This window comes from Pelodiscus sinensis, chromosome 27, assembly GCF_049634645.1.
Source record: "Pelodiscus sinensis isolate JC-2024 chromosome 27, ASM4963464v1, whole genome shotgun sequence".
NCBI classification, from domain to species: domain Eukaryota; kingdom Metazoa; phylum Chordata; order Testudines; family Trionychidae; genus Pelodiscus; species Pelodiscus sinensis.
In genome coordinates this window covers 13,427,012-13,441,268 of record NC_134737.1, presented here as the reverse complement: position 1 = coordinate 13,441,268, position 14,257 = coordinate 13,427,012, and positions in this window count along the sequence as shown.

Below are 14,257 nucleotides of genomic sequence, written 5' to 3'. Positions count from 1 at the left end.
GATCCATGCTGACCTGACTGGGGACCCCCACCCCGAGGCAGCGGCAGGAGGCATCGCTGTTTGTGCCCCTGTGGCGTGGCCCCAGCTCCGTCGGGCCCCAGGCTCCAGGTGACTGCCAGGGGCTCGCATGGAACAGCAGGGCCTGGGCCACGGAATGAGGTGCTGTGGTACCCGCCCCCTCTGGGGCACCTGGCGCTGGCCACTGCCGGCAGACAGGGCTCGGGGCTGGCTGGAGCTTTGCTCAACCCCGTCTGGCCGTGCTGATGCTCTGACCTTTCCAGAGAGCTGCGTCCCAATTAGCCAGTGGACTAAGCTCGCGCTCACATCCCAGGGCCAGGGCTCTATACCCGGGTTGCTGTGGCTTCCTTAGCCAGCTCCCTCCGCCTCTTTCTCTCCCGGCACGCTCCCCTCCTTTCCTTCTCCTCTCTCTTCCCTGCTGCATTTCATCCTGGCTGGGCCTCGTGGGGGGCTGCCTGCACCACCCCGGGCTGGGGTCGGGAGGCGCTCGCTGCGCTGGGCCATCCCAGCGTGGTGCTCCCAGGTGGTGACCTCACAGCCTCAGTCTCCTCAGGACCCCCGGCAGGATGCTGGGCGCCAGGCAGCTGCATCTTGGGAACCGCCAAGGGCGGCCACGCCCCAATCCCAGGTCACGGAGCCGGTGGCCTGGATTTCCTGGCTCAGAAATCTTCCAGCGCTGGGGAAGGGAGCGGGGGGGGGGGGGGGGGGGGGGAGAAGCGAAGGTGACAATGAGACAGTTCTAGGTTTGTGACACTGGGTGGCACCGTAAAGTCACTGCCTGACGGGCCCTGCTCTGTTGGGTAATGGGGGGGGGAGAGCGCTGCAAGCCAAGAGGGGAATTTGAGGCCCAGGACCAGCTAGATTTGGGAAGGAAGAAGCCGAGGCTGAACGCTGGCAGCAGCTGATGTGGGGGCAAGCTGGCATGAGCCAGCCCCCAGCTGGGACGGTGCTGGTATGTGCGTGGGCATTGCTCCAGAGTGCAGGCGGCCCCCTGGCCCTCTGCCGTTACCCAGGGCTTGGCCTGGGGGGCAGGGGATACCCCATAACATCCCCATCGCAGCGGGCGAGTGGCTCTTCCCAAGCTGCTTGGTTCTGGCTGCTTCTCGCCACCTTGAGGGCTAATGATCACCATAAAGTCTCCCCTGAGATCTCAGCTGTGATATGTATTATCCCCAGCAGGGGGCAGTGACGCATGCAAGAGCCCCTCAGTTCATGGAATCCCTTTTTGCAGAGGAGGGGGCCGGGTTGCACAGTCCCAAGTATTCGTGAATTTCTCCATTCACAGCAGGCAGGCAGGCCCCACTGGTTAACCAGGACTGGTAAGCCTCCCCCATTAACCTTTCACAGCCCTGGTCCTGAGCATAGACAGTTGGGATGTCGATCGTTTTGTCGTTGACACATTTTCCCCACAATGTGGCTTTTTTAACAAAAGGGAATTTTTATGACAAAGTTTTCACTTTGGATTTTTCCCTTTTGCCCCCCACGTCCCAGCAGGCCTGGCAGTGATCAAACTTCCACCACAGACCTTACAGGAGCCCGCACCAGGCTTGGTTCAAGTGATGTTGTGAAGACCAAGACTTGAACAGGGTTCCAAAAAAAACCCACCAGATAAATTCATGGAGGTTCCATCCATCAATGTAGAGGCAGGATCTGGATGAGGCGTTTCCACTGTGACTTCTGTAATTCTCTCCCACTGTTCCAGGAGTACAAATTCTGGTACTAAAGGCCTGATCCCTGGGCCCTTTTGCACTGGGATTGTGAATTAGTGCCCTGCCGACGTGCGACTCGCACTGGACCACTCGTGTGGCTGCTGCTGTTAGTATAGCTGTTTGCAGGTGCCCTGGTGGCTAGCAGCATCCTGACACTCGGGGTCTGCGTGCACCCCCGCAGTGTGAACCCACCTTCCCACACCCCTCCTATTGTGCTGGGAATTTCTAGCAGTCCCTCCCCCCCCCCCCCAATAGTGATCTCATGGTGCTGGTATGTGCGAGTTTCCCGGTGGCAGGGTGACGTTATGTGAGGAATGTGAACTCTGAAAATAGCGCCCGGGTGTGATGGTCAGTGTGGGCTGGTCGTGTGGATCCTGCCTTGCAGTGTGCAGTGTCGGCCCCAGGGCATGCGAGAGCCCAGGTGGGGGAGGTGGTAGCTTGTACTGGACCCGCTTCTCTGGGTGAGTGAGACCAGCCTGGAGTTTTCAGAGTTCTCCCTCCTGAAGGCGAGCTCAGGGACGCCCGGAAACCCGGCTCTCGCGCCAGCAGACACTGGTCCAACAAAAGAACACAAGAACGGCCAGACGGGGTCAGCCCGAAGGTCTGTGCTGCCCCCAGCGGCCACTGCCAGGTGCCCCAGAGGAGGGAACCGAACAGGGAATCATCAAGTGATCGCTCCTCTGTCCCCCATTCCCAGCCCCTGGCAAACAGAGGCCGGGGACCCCCTCCCTGCCCAGCCTGGCTAGTAGCCACGGATGGACCCGTCCTCCATGCATTTATCCAGCTCTTTTTTGAATCTTAATTATAGTCTTGGCTGCTCTCCAATGGGACCCGTTTACTTCCCTTCAAACTTGCTGTTTGTTTTGCTGGTGCCTTTTCCCAAGGGGATTTACAACGGAGGGTTCAAATAAGCTTTCTATCAAAACGAGCGCTTCAGGGGGTAGCCGAGTTCGTCTGTTCCAGAAAAAACCAGCAAGCAAATGGTCTGGTCGCACTTTATAGACCAACAAAACACGTCGATGGGATCATGAGCTTTCGTGGGCACAGCCCATTTCTTCAGATGATCAAAACGAGGACAGTTTGGCCGGGGTGGCACAGAACGGCAAGTTACCGGCCGAACGTCGCAGGGCCGTAGTAAGAGAGGAGCACACTCGGTAAAACCGTACGTGCCAGCCCTGGACTGTACGGGAAGTGCAGAAATCAAATGCGTCCTGATGTTAAGAAGGAAAGTTGTCTGATTGTTTTGTCCTGTGTTCGTGCAATGAGTCCTCGGATGGTGTAGTGTGGCTACCTGGCGTATTCTGGTTAGGGTACGGTTGTACTCGGGAGGGGGGGGGTATTTTCATTTCTTTGCCACTTTGGCCTTTCACAGACGCGGGAACTCAGAGTGCAGAGGTGCTGTGGTACCCCCAGGCTCCTGGAGGCACCCCTCGGGGGGGGGGGGCTTTGCTGTTGGCCCCATGTGTCATGGTCCAGGCTGAACTCGAGTATCACAAGCCCTGCTGTCAGCCCTTTGTGCCAGGGCTTTGTTCCTGGCTTGGGGGAGGGGAGGTGGACAGGGATAAGAGGGCTGGATTTCAGCCCCCCCCCCCCCTTAAAAATGTTCCTGAGACCCTACGGCCTTGTCCTCCTTTTATAAAGGTCCCGGCACCAGCTGTTGGTCTCTTCACTCCCACCCCGATTGCTTTCAGAGCAACAAAGAGCCAAAATTAAACAGTGACAAAGGAGAGCTGCAATTCCCCAACCCCCCCCCCCCCCCCCCCCCCACCGCGTTGAGTGCCATGGCCAGCAGCAGGCGAATCAGGAGCTGGACAAAAGGACCGGCTCTCCTTAGAGGCATCATTTGTTCCAGTCTCAGGTTTCCTCTGTTGCTGGATCCAGGCCGGGAGGGAAGGGGCGCAGGGAAAGAGACAGAGTTACAGTGACACAGGTGCGGGAGCACCGTTGTAGACCATGTTACACACGGGCCCACGGAGGCACAGGAAGGGCTCTGCCCGGTTGCACCCAGGCGCGTTGCTGATGGAATTCTGTGGACCCGATTGGTTTCACCCCTGAGCAGTTCGTGGCAGGTAACATTCCTGCTGATCCTTTCCATCCAGGTGCGGAATGATTGGATGTGCACTGAGGCATGTGTGGATGGGCACCACCAGTAGACCCAAAACCTGAGGGTGTTCTGCTCATCAGCTGAGCGGCATCCTCATCTCCTGACTGGCCACGCAATGCCCAGCGTCCAGGGAACTGGGCTGGAGTAAAAGCATGGATGCGTGTCCCTTTCTGAGCCAGGTGTCCAGGCTAGGAGGCGGGACCTCACCTCTACGTCTGCAACTGCCCTTCCCCTTTCTCCGTGTCCGTCCAGAACATCAGTTCCCACCTTTGCATGCTTGACAGGGAATCTAGACTCCCCCTACTCCATGCAGTACGGGGTCTCTGATCACAGTGTGATCTGAGCCCTGCATTGGTCACTAAAAGCCAGCCCCAGCCCTCGGCGCCTGTCGCGACCCAGGATGCTCATCCTGACCCACGTACACCAGGCGTTAGGCTCCATCAGGGCAGAGCCCCCGTCCCCTCACCCAGCCAGAAACACCCCATCTCCCCTCTGCACCTCCCCATTGCTGTCCTCTCTCCCCTCCCAAGCAGCCCTGCTCCAGGTGGGTTGAACAGGGAGATCTGTTTCCAGCCTGGGCCCTTTCATTGCAGAGCCCGTTGTCTCTTGGGGAGACAGATGTGACAGACCCACCTTCCCATAGCCCAGACTGTGGGAGCAATAGCAGGGAGTGATCCAGCCCTTTTCGGGTGTTGCCGCTGGAGAGGAGGCGAGCTCCTCTCTCCTGCTACCGCCACCTGCCCGGCTCGGAGGCTGTGCTGAAACCCCCGCTCGTTGCTCCGCCAGTCCTGCCTGGAGCCCCGCCACGCTGCCAGCCATGGCCGTGGTAGCCTAGATGGGCCCCGGCATGGTCAGCTCCCGCTCGGAACGGCCCCGGGTGCAACAGGGCCCCAGCTCCCCCCGAGCACTTCGGGAGGCCAGCCAGGCCCTGGCGTGTGCTGGGGCTGCAGGGCCAGGCGTGGCCACCAAAGCACCAGACACCAAAGGCACCAGCGCCGGGGCGGCAGCTTTCGGAGACTCCTGCAAGACTCAGGCCCCCAAATGCCCAGTGAAATTCAACTCCCCCCACGGCGGCTCGGCTAGTCCTGGCCTGACGTGGACCGAGGGGCCTGAGGTGTGGGGCCGGCTCCAGCAAAGGGCCCTTCGCCCATCCCTGCTGACCTTCCCAAAGGGCCAGGGCCAGACTTAGAAAGAACAGCTGCGCTTTTGTTGTCTGTAAAGATAGCCTGGGACGCATGCCTCAAACACGCCCCCTCCCCCCCGGGGCCTGCTATTTGCACGGCCAGCTCCGAAATGTCAGGCCAGGTTCGCCCTCCCTCTCAGCTGCCAGTCCTGGGCTGGGGATGGCTTCTCCACAGGGGCAGGATGTGAGGTCCAGGCGCGGGGCCGGTTCCCCAAGGGGTTCAGAGACACAGGGGCCGAGGTCGGGAAATCGTCTCCCGCAGAGGAGCAGCCCCAAACCGACAGGGGAGAGATGGGGGGGGGCAAAGGGGCCCAACATTTGGGGGATGGTCCCAGCTCTGCTCATGACATGGAGACAGGCCGGGACCAAGGCTCCAGAGCCAAGCAGCCCAAAGCTCTAGGGACGTTCTGCGTCCCGGCGGAGAGCTGGATCGCAGCGTAACCCATTTCAGAGGGTCCAGGGGCAGACCCAGGGGGTCTCGAACGTTTTGGCCCACAGCCCACCCTGCTCCACGCAAACCTTTCCACGGACCCACAGCCAGCCACCCTGGCTGCAGGAGGGGGGGGAACCCCAGGCCCATGTCTCACTGCAGCACGAGTGGCCCACACTTTGAGAAGCGCGGGGCTAGTCCGACCCTCCCAGTGGGGTCCCAGAGCGGAGCGGCTAGAAGAACATCCCGTCTTGACTGAGCACCTGCCGGCAGAGGAGAAACCCACGGTCCAGGCAGCCACTGGGCACGTGCCAGTCTGCCCACGAGGCCCAGGCTCACCAGTTTCGTACTAGTGCGAATTTGTCCAAAGTCTTGCTCAGGAAAGCGCCTTATTGCGCACTTTCCAGTTGGTCAGCGCCCCCCTTGTCCAATCAGAGAGCAGAGGTGAGGCGGTTAATCAGGTTGGACTCTGGGTAAACGTGGAACAAGGGTTAGTCACTTTCACCGTTAAAAATGTGCATCTGCTTTCCACCTGGAATTTATCTGGCGTCCATTTCCAGCCACTGATCGTGGGAGACTTCCCAGCCAGACTGAAGAGCTCGCTGTTAAATATTGGATCCCCATGGCGGTGCTTATAGCCTGTGGTCTGGTCACCCCTCAGCCTCCTCTCCGTTAAACTACATCGATTTGAGCCCTTTGAGTCTTCGTCACGCTGCGGCAGGTTTTCGGAGCCTTTGGCCGTCCTCCTGGCTCGTCTCTGAATTCTCCCCGTTTACCAACATCCTGCTGGCCTTGTGGGCACCGGACCCGGACCAGTCACGGCACCTGTCTCCCAAGGGTGCTGCTGCACGGCCAGCGATCGCACGGGGGCTCATGGCGTCGGGATCCGGTCCCTGACGACAGACTGGACCTCGCTAGCAACCAGCCCGGGTGGCGCTTGGATTGCCAGGGGACTCCACCCCTGTGGGATTTCTTTGCTAGTAGGAGGACGCTCTGGCCTCGGTGGTCCGACGTCAGGCTGCGCCAGGAAATCCGCCCGAGCAAATCTCCTTGCTCCGTCCTCCCAGATCACCCTGCGTTCTGCCCCTCCTCGCTGGGGGGCTCGTGACAGCTCTGCTTGTGAGTGCCACATGGGCTGGGTGTCCTCGGGGGAGGGCTAGCGCTGGCACGGGGGGAAAGGCTCCGACAATGCCCAGATCCCGCCCTGGGCTCTGCCGACAAAGCCGTGTCCTAGGCTTTGGGGCTGGGAATCTCCAAAGAAGCCCCTTTGGGAATCCCAGCCTTAATTTACCTCCCCCCAGGATCCCGCAGGCTCCTGGGAGGGCTCAAAATGGGGATGCTGCTTTTGGGGAGCCGGGATGGAAAAGGAGGGGAGGGGGGAGAAAAAAGTAAGATGGGGGGAGGGGAAGAAGTGAACAAACAAGAAACATGCCGAGACCGGGGGAAGGAGCTGGGGAAGGGGGAGTGTGAAAATGGGGGGAGAGGGGAGGGCGAGATGGTGGCACGTGGAGGGGGGTGGTGCCCAGAGCCCCAGCGAGAGGTGGGGTTGCCAGCTGCCATGCTGGCCCCATGCCCTGGTGCGAGTGTCTCTCTCTAGCTAGCGCCCAGGGGTGCAGGGTCGGAGCCAAGCCAAGAGCTGCAGTAACCCCTTGGCCCCGGGGCCCTGGGACACCCCTTGCTTCTGGGCAAAGCTGGGGCTGCCCAGAGCCTCCCCACCCCCTTCCCAGACTGGCGGCGGGGCCAAAGGCCACTGGGACCCACCCCTGGGGTCACCCCTCCAGGCAGCAGTGTGGGAGAGGAGGGAGCAGCTGACGCCAAGCATGGCCGCTGAGCCCCAGGGTGGAGGGAGACCCCCAGACCCGCCCCCGCCAGGCCCATGGGGAAGGCAGCCCCGGGCCCCCAGCTGGCACTAAGCGCAGGCCAGGCGGTTGGCACCGATTTACACCCGCCGAGGAGCTGGCCCAGGGCAGGCAGGAGGGGGGGGAGATGAGTTGCTGAGCGGGCGGCCGGGGGCTGGTGCATTCACGCCCTGCCCTCCGTCGTCCGTGCCCCGGTGGGGATGGAGGCGGGTTCCCTTCGCTCCCGGCTGGGCCCCCCCGCACAGGAGGGCCTGTTGTTACCAGAATAGCCGTGGGGATTAACAGCGCCGGCATTGTCCGGGCTGGGCTGCAGCCTGCGCATTGTTCGCACATAAGGTCTGCCCTAAAAATACAGTCAACAGGTGCGGCCCCCAGCCCGGCCTGCTCAGAGACGGGGCCTGGACGTGGGGGGGCAGGACTCCCCAGTCGCAGTCGGGTTCGTGTCCATTGTGCAGTGAATTTGAGGGTAAAAAGAATTGAGAGATGCTGGCAGGCCCCTCTGCTCCAGCGGTGCCCCTCACTCCCGCCCCAGAGCCCTGCCACCCCAGCCCTGCCCCCCAAAGCCTGCCGGTGCCCCTCACTCCCGCCCCACAGCCCTGCCACCCCAGCCCTGCCCCCCAAAGCCTGCCGGTGCCCCTCACTCCCGCCCCACAGCCCTGCCACCCCAGCCCTGCCCCCCAAAGCCTGCCGGTGCCCCTCACTCCCGCCCCACAGCCCTGCCAGCCCGGCCCTGCCCCCCAAAGCCTGCCGGTGCCCCTCACTCCTGCCCCACAGCCCTGCCACCCCAGCCCTGCCCCCCAAAGCCTGCCGGTGCCCCTCACTCCCGCCCCACAGCCCTGCCAGCCCGGCCCTGCCCCCCAAAGCCTGCCGGTGCCCCTCACTCCCGCCCCAGAGCCCTGCCACCCCAGCCCTGCCCCCCAAAGCCTGCCGGTGCCCCTCACTCCCGCCCCAGAGCCCTGCCACCCCAGCCCTGCCCCCCAAAGCCTGCCGGTGCCCCTCACTCCCGCCCCACAGCCCTGCCAGCCCAGCCCTGCCCCCCAAAGTCTGCCGGTGCCCCTCACTCCCGCCCCACAGCCCTGCCACCCCAGCCCTGCCCCCCAAAGCCTGCCGGTGCCCCTCACTCCCGCCCCAGAGCCCTGCCACCCCAGCCCTGCCCCCCAAAGCCTGCCGGTGCCCCTCACTCCCGCCCCACAGCCCTGCCACCCCGGCCCTGCCCCCCAAAGCCTGCCGGTGCCTCTCACTCCCGCCCCACAGCCCTGCCACCCCAGCCCTGCCCCCCAAAGCCTGCCGGTGCCCCTCACTCCCACCCCACAGCCCTGCCACCCCGGCCCTGCCCCCCAAAGCCTGCCAGTGCCCCTCACTCCTGCCCCCCAGCCCTGCCAGCCCGGCCCTGCCCCCCCAGCCCTGCCGGTGCCCCTCACTCCCGCCCCACAGCCCTGCCAGCCCGGCCCTGCCCCCCAAAGCCTGCCGGTGCCCCTCACTCCTGCCCCACAGCCCTGCCAGCCCGGCCCTGCCCCCCAAAGCCTGCCGGTGCCCCTCACTCCCGCCCCACAGCCCTGCCAGCCCAGCCCTGGGCTCCCCCCACTTCTTCCCTGTGTATCACCACTTCTTCCGCTTCAGTCCTGGGACCCCCGAGCGCTGGCGACGCAGCTCCTGGCCCAGCGACCGTCACCGGTTTGCACTGTGGTCCTGCCCCTGCTCTTCCGTCCAGCCCTGGCCTGTGCCAGTCGCTGCTTGAGCCCTGCCGAGGGGGGCCCCCGCTGCTGTGAGCTATGGGGTGTCTGGCGGGAAAATCCTTCTCCTCTCGGCTGCTGTTTGCCCCTCTGCCCCTCCCCCGCCCGTGGCACTTGGGACACGGAGCAGAGAGCTGGGCTCCAGGGCATCCCCAGGGGGGCCGTGGGGCACAAACGCCAAGGGCCCAGGCCGGCAGCGGGGCGGCCGGGTGAGTCTGTTCCAGCCAAAACAAGGAGGAGTCCCGGGGCACCTTAGGGACGGACACGTTTACGTGGCGTCGGCTTTCGTGGTCAGAGGCGGCGGGCAGGCGCGTCCACACAGCCCCGGGGCTGGAGAAGCGGCTTCCAGCCCATGCAAGCGTCTGCCCTAATAAAGTGTTAGACTTTGCGGTGCCCCAGGACTCCTTGTTCTGAGGCAGAGGTGGGAACCTTAGGCCCGGGGGCCGGATGCGGCCCTCGGCTTGCCTGGATCTGGCCCCTGAGGCTCGGGGCTCCCCCTGCATTGGGGAGCGCTGGTGCTGTAGCCCCCCACTCACTCACTCAACCACTGTGGGGCTGGAGCACCCAAAACCGGAGCCTCCTGGGCTTTGGTGTGTGGGGGGAATGTGGGGAGGGCCTGTCTCCTTCTCAGGGGCCATGTCACTGTGGGTGGGGGTTTTCTTTTCACTTATGTGCAGCCCCCGACTGATTTTACTGTGGGTCAATGGCCCCTGACTCTGAGAATATTCCCCACCCCTGTTCTAAGGACGGGTTAGTAGCTAACTAGCCATCTGTCCAGCGGGTTCATTCCCCAGAGCTGTCTGTCTGTCTGTCGGTCTGTCTGCCTGCAAACACAAGTTCCTTCGTATAGCCACATCAGGGTGTCGTGTACCTGTTGAGTCCCCTTGGGGAATGCCCATGCATATGTGTGTGTGTGTGTGTTGTCGCTGTGTGCGTGCCTATCTAAGTACTGGGTGTGGCTGTGTGTAAGTGCAGTCTATGCACACGGAGCATCGGTGGGGTTATGGGCATGGGTCCCGGGGTCTGATCATACTCCTGTCCTGCTGGCAGTTTGTTGCCGGCACTCCAGTGAACCACACTGAGAGAGTGCAGTGTGTATAGGCAGTGTGTGTGTGTGCGTGTGTGTGTGATATCCATGTGCTGTGTGTGTGTGTGTTTGGTATCCATGGGCTGTGTGTGTGTGTGTGTGTGTGTGTGTGTTTGGTATCCATGTGCTGTGTGTGTGTGTGTTTGGTATCCATGGGCTGTGTGTGTGTGTGTGTGTGATATCCATGTGCTGTGTGTGTGTGTGTGATATCCATGTGCTGTGTGTGTGTGTGTTTGGTATCCATGGGCTGTGTGTGTGTGTGTGTGTGTGTGTGTGTGTGTGTGATATCCATGTGCTGTGTGTGTGTGTGTTTGGTATCCATGTGCTGTGTGTGTGTGTGTGTGATATCCATGTGCTGTGTGTGTGTGTGTGTGTGATATCCATGTGCTGTGTGTGTGTGTGCGTGTGTGCATGAGAGTGCAGTGTCCATGGGCTGTGTGTGTGTGTGTGTGCAGGGAGCCTGTGCGTAGAAAAGGGGTATATCTGCCTGTTCTATTTTTACTGACCAGTTGCAGTCCGGCTGGGATTTAATACTCCCATCCCTTCCCCATCTCCGCACAGTCTGCCTCCCTCCAGCCTCCAGCCACCGCCTCCCCTCTGCCTGGACTGCACTCGGTAAGGGGCTACCTTGCCGGCTCGGCCTGGCACCTTCTCCCGCCCAGGGGTCGGGTCGATGCTTTGCTGCCTGGGCAGCCGGGGCAGGGTGGTGAGATTTTGGCCACGCTGGCTGTGATCGTGGCCGGCGTGTGGCCGGGCGAGGCGCTGGGGCCGGGATGTTGCCGTCTCCTGGGCCGAGCTTTAGGCTCCAGCTAGACCCCGAGAAGGCAGGTACCCTAGAGATGCTGTAGATGCGTCCCCCCTCCCTCTCTCCAGCTGCTAGCCCAAATGGACAGGAGAGCACTGAGAGCTCCCGACGAGGCACTTGGTTTCTGCAGCATTTTCTCCATGCTTGGGAGCCTGGGTCCACGACAAGCCAACCAGCTTCTGCCCCTCTTGCCAGCTGCGCTAGTTCCCTGGGACTCTGGGGAGGAAGAGGAGGGTAACACTCTACGGCCCCTGGGCGACTCTGGACCCTGAGTCTCATGGACTTTTGACAGGCCCCCTCGTGGCCAAGCCACTGACGATGGGACAAGCTCCCACGTTGGGTGGGATTAAGGCTCCAACCTGGCTCTGTCGACTGGGCCGGTTGTCTAAGGCCTCGGGCACTTTACCTGTCCCGCTGCTGTCTGGGGTGTGGGAGGTGGGCGTTCCTCACTGCTCTCCCAGCACCGATCCCTCCAGAAAGGCTGCATTCGAGCTCTAGGAGCAGCAAAGGGGCATTAAAACCACCTGCCTCTCTGTCTGTCCAGGCCGACTCGGCCAAAGCGCCCAGCCCGTGCACCCCCAAGCAGCCTGCCAGCGGTGGCCGTCCCACTCTTTCAGTGTCTGTTCCTAGCACCCCCTATTCGAGAGGCACCTTTGAAAGGCCTGTGGCTCACACCCAGCGATAGGGGTGGTGTGCTGTGGGGTGGGGTGTCTTTGTAGCGGTGTGGTTTGTGTTGCCCTTGGCTGGTGCATCTGCGTGTGCGTTTGTGTGTTTCCAGATAGGCGGGGTCAAGGAGGTGGCTGTTTCCTAGACCTTTCCCAGGCTGAATTCTCCTGCAGGATCTCTTTCACCTCGTTAATTCCATAGCAGCCTTTGGGCTATTTAGGGAATCCATTCCAGTGGGCATAGAAATCCAGGCCAGAATTTACTGGGCACAGAGCCAGGCCCATCAGAGAGGTGGAAGCTCCATACAACCATTCCCTGCTCCATAAAAATGGGGATTGGCTCAGGCACTGCATCCCTGAGCTGCCCGAACCTGGCTCGGCAGCCAGCACAGGCAGCCTCTTGCTCCTGCAGCATGGCCATCCGAGGGGGCAGTTTGCATGAGGACGAACCTGATTTCTGGCTGCCCCCGGGCGCCATCAGAGGGTTGGAATCATCAGGCCAGTGGATTGATTCCCAGGCTTGCATTCCTGCCTGACCCTGATGGCTATGGGGAGCCGATGGGAGCTGGTAGCCCTGTCCCTCACGCTGGTGTCAATCAGGACTAACTCCGTCAAAGTCCATGAAATTACACTGGTGGGAGAGGCCTGTAGGTTTTTACCCTGGGGTGGGAACTTCATAATCTGACACCCCCAACCAGGGAAGAGCCTAGAGGTAACTCTTGGCCTCTGGTTCCAAGACCGTACGGTGAGTGGTGTCTACAGGACCCCAAGAGACTCCTCTGTCTCCTCCGATCTTACGGGGGGCTGGGCAGAGGGGATTGAGGCTCCCTGTACGGAGGGGAAAGTTCTCTTGGAAATGAGCGCCGCCTTGCACTGGCGTGAATGGGAACGGCGCCCATTTACGCCCGGTGAAACAAAAGACAGGACCATGCAGCACTTTAAAGACTAACAAGATGGTTTATTAGATGATGAGCTTTCGTGGGCCAGACCCACTTCCTCAGATCAAACTGTGGAAGAAAATTGGCACGACCGTATATACCAAAGGGATCCAATCAAAAAGAGTGAACACACATAAAAATGACGAATCGGGTTTAAGAACAGAGGAGGGGTGAGGGGGGAAGGTTAGGGTTAGAGCAGACCCAAAGGAGCTCAGGCATCCAAGAATGAGAACGCCGCTCCTGGAGGAGGGACAGATGAGAAACAGGAGGCAGCCAGACGTGGTTCCACTTGCTCCCCGTCGACCTCCCCTTGGAGGCTCTGCATTCTCATGACTGCAGCCGCGCTGTGGATATGTGGGTGGGAGCTACTGGCTGGGAGATCTGGGTTTTATTCCTGGTTTGGCCCTGACCTGTGGTCAAAAGATGCTGAAACTTAGGGGGGGCGGATTTTCCTTCTCCCAACTGGAGAATTGAATCATGTGTCACGATTGATCTTCTGCGGCAAAGACGGAATTCCGTAATGGAAAGAGCAGCGGGAACTTAGACCTGCTCTGGTTCTGGGGCTCAAGAGGCACCTACCTGTGTCACACGCCTTAGGATGGTTATTTTTGTCGATCATTTGTATTACCATAGTGCCGCGGATCAGAACAAAACAGTGACTTCAGTGTTAGACAGGAGACAACAGGCAGCTGTAGCGGGAGGGGGAATGCAGGGAGACAAGGAGACGGTGTGGTTCAAAGCAGACCTATTGGTTTTGGCACACCGCAAGCCTGGGGCCAAGTTTTCAATAGGCACCGTTCCACTGCTGCCCTGGACGGGGCGGCTTTCTCCCTCGGTACGAGTCTGGGGCGCGAGGTAGGAATGTAGTGGCAGAATCACAGTCCTAAGCCAATGGCCGGGAATATGAGTGGCAAAGCGCTTTCCAGTTTGTAACGGGCTATTCCACCCTCCCCAGGGTCCCCGCGTTATCCCCCCCAACCCAACCAGCTGGCCCTTCGACTCGGGACTGTGACATAGTTGCAATGAAATTAGCTGCAGAGATAAGTCTGACTCACGGATCCATTTTGGGGGAAGGCCCCGCTGATTCTGGACAATCGGCCGTCAGGGCCACGAGGCAGATAAGACCGTCCGAACTGTTCACCTAGTTCTACCCATCCCGCTCCATTACAGCCCTGCCTTTATCTACAAAATACGTGGCTAGTGGCGCTGGCACGGCTGTGCCCATTAATAAAAGGGTGGTTGCTCTCCAAGACGCGCAGGGGAAATACGCCACTGCTCTCTTTATCAGGTGTCCGCCAGTCCAGCTGGGCTGCTCTGTTTCTGATTAGTTTATCCGTCCCCTTTGTATCAGATGCCTTCACTGGGGCTGGAGCCCCACAAGTTAAAACACAGCAGGGCTCTTGGGTGTTTGAAAGCAGCCAGGAAAAACACCAGGGCATGGGGGGTGGGGGGGGGGCAGAAGAGGGGAGGATCTTTCCAGGGGATGGGGCTGTGGAATTTTACACCCGGCTCCCAGAACAGTTTGGAAAATGTGATCTTCTCAGCCATGTTTTGTATCCCCACCTGCCCCGTGTTCACCTGGGCCTAGAGCCATCCCCTGCCCCATGGGGCAGGGGGTCTGGCCAGGCTGTGCTGGAAGAGGCTCTGCAAAGCCATGGCACCACTGGGAATCTGCCGGCGGGTTAAGGTGGTCTCTCGCAGCAGGCTGTGAGGAGGGGTGAAGGAC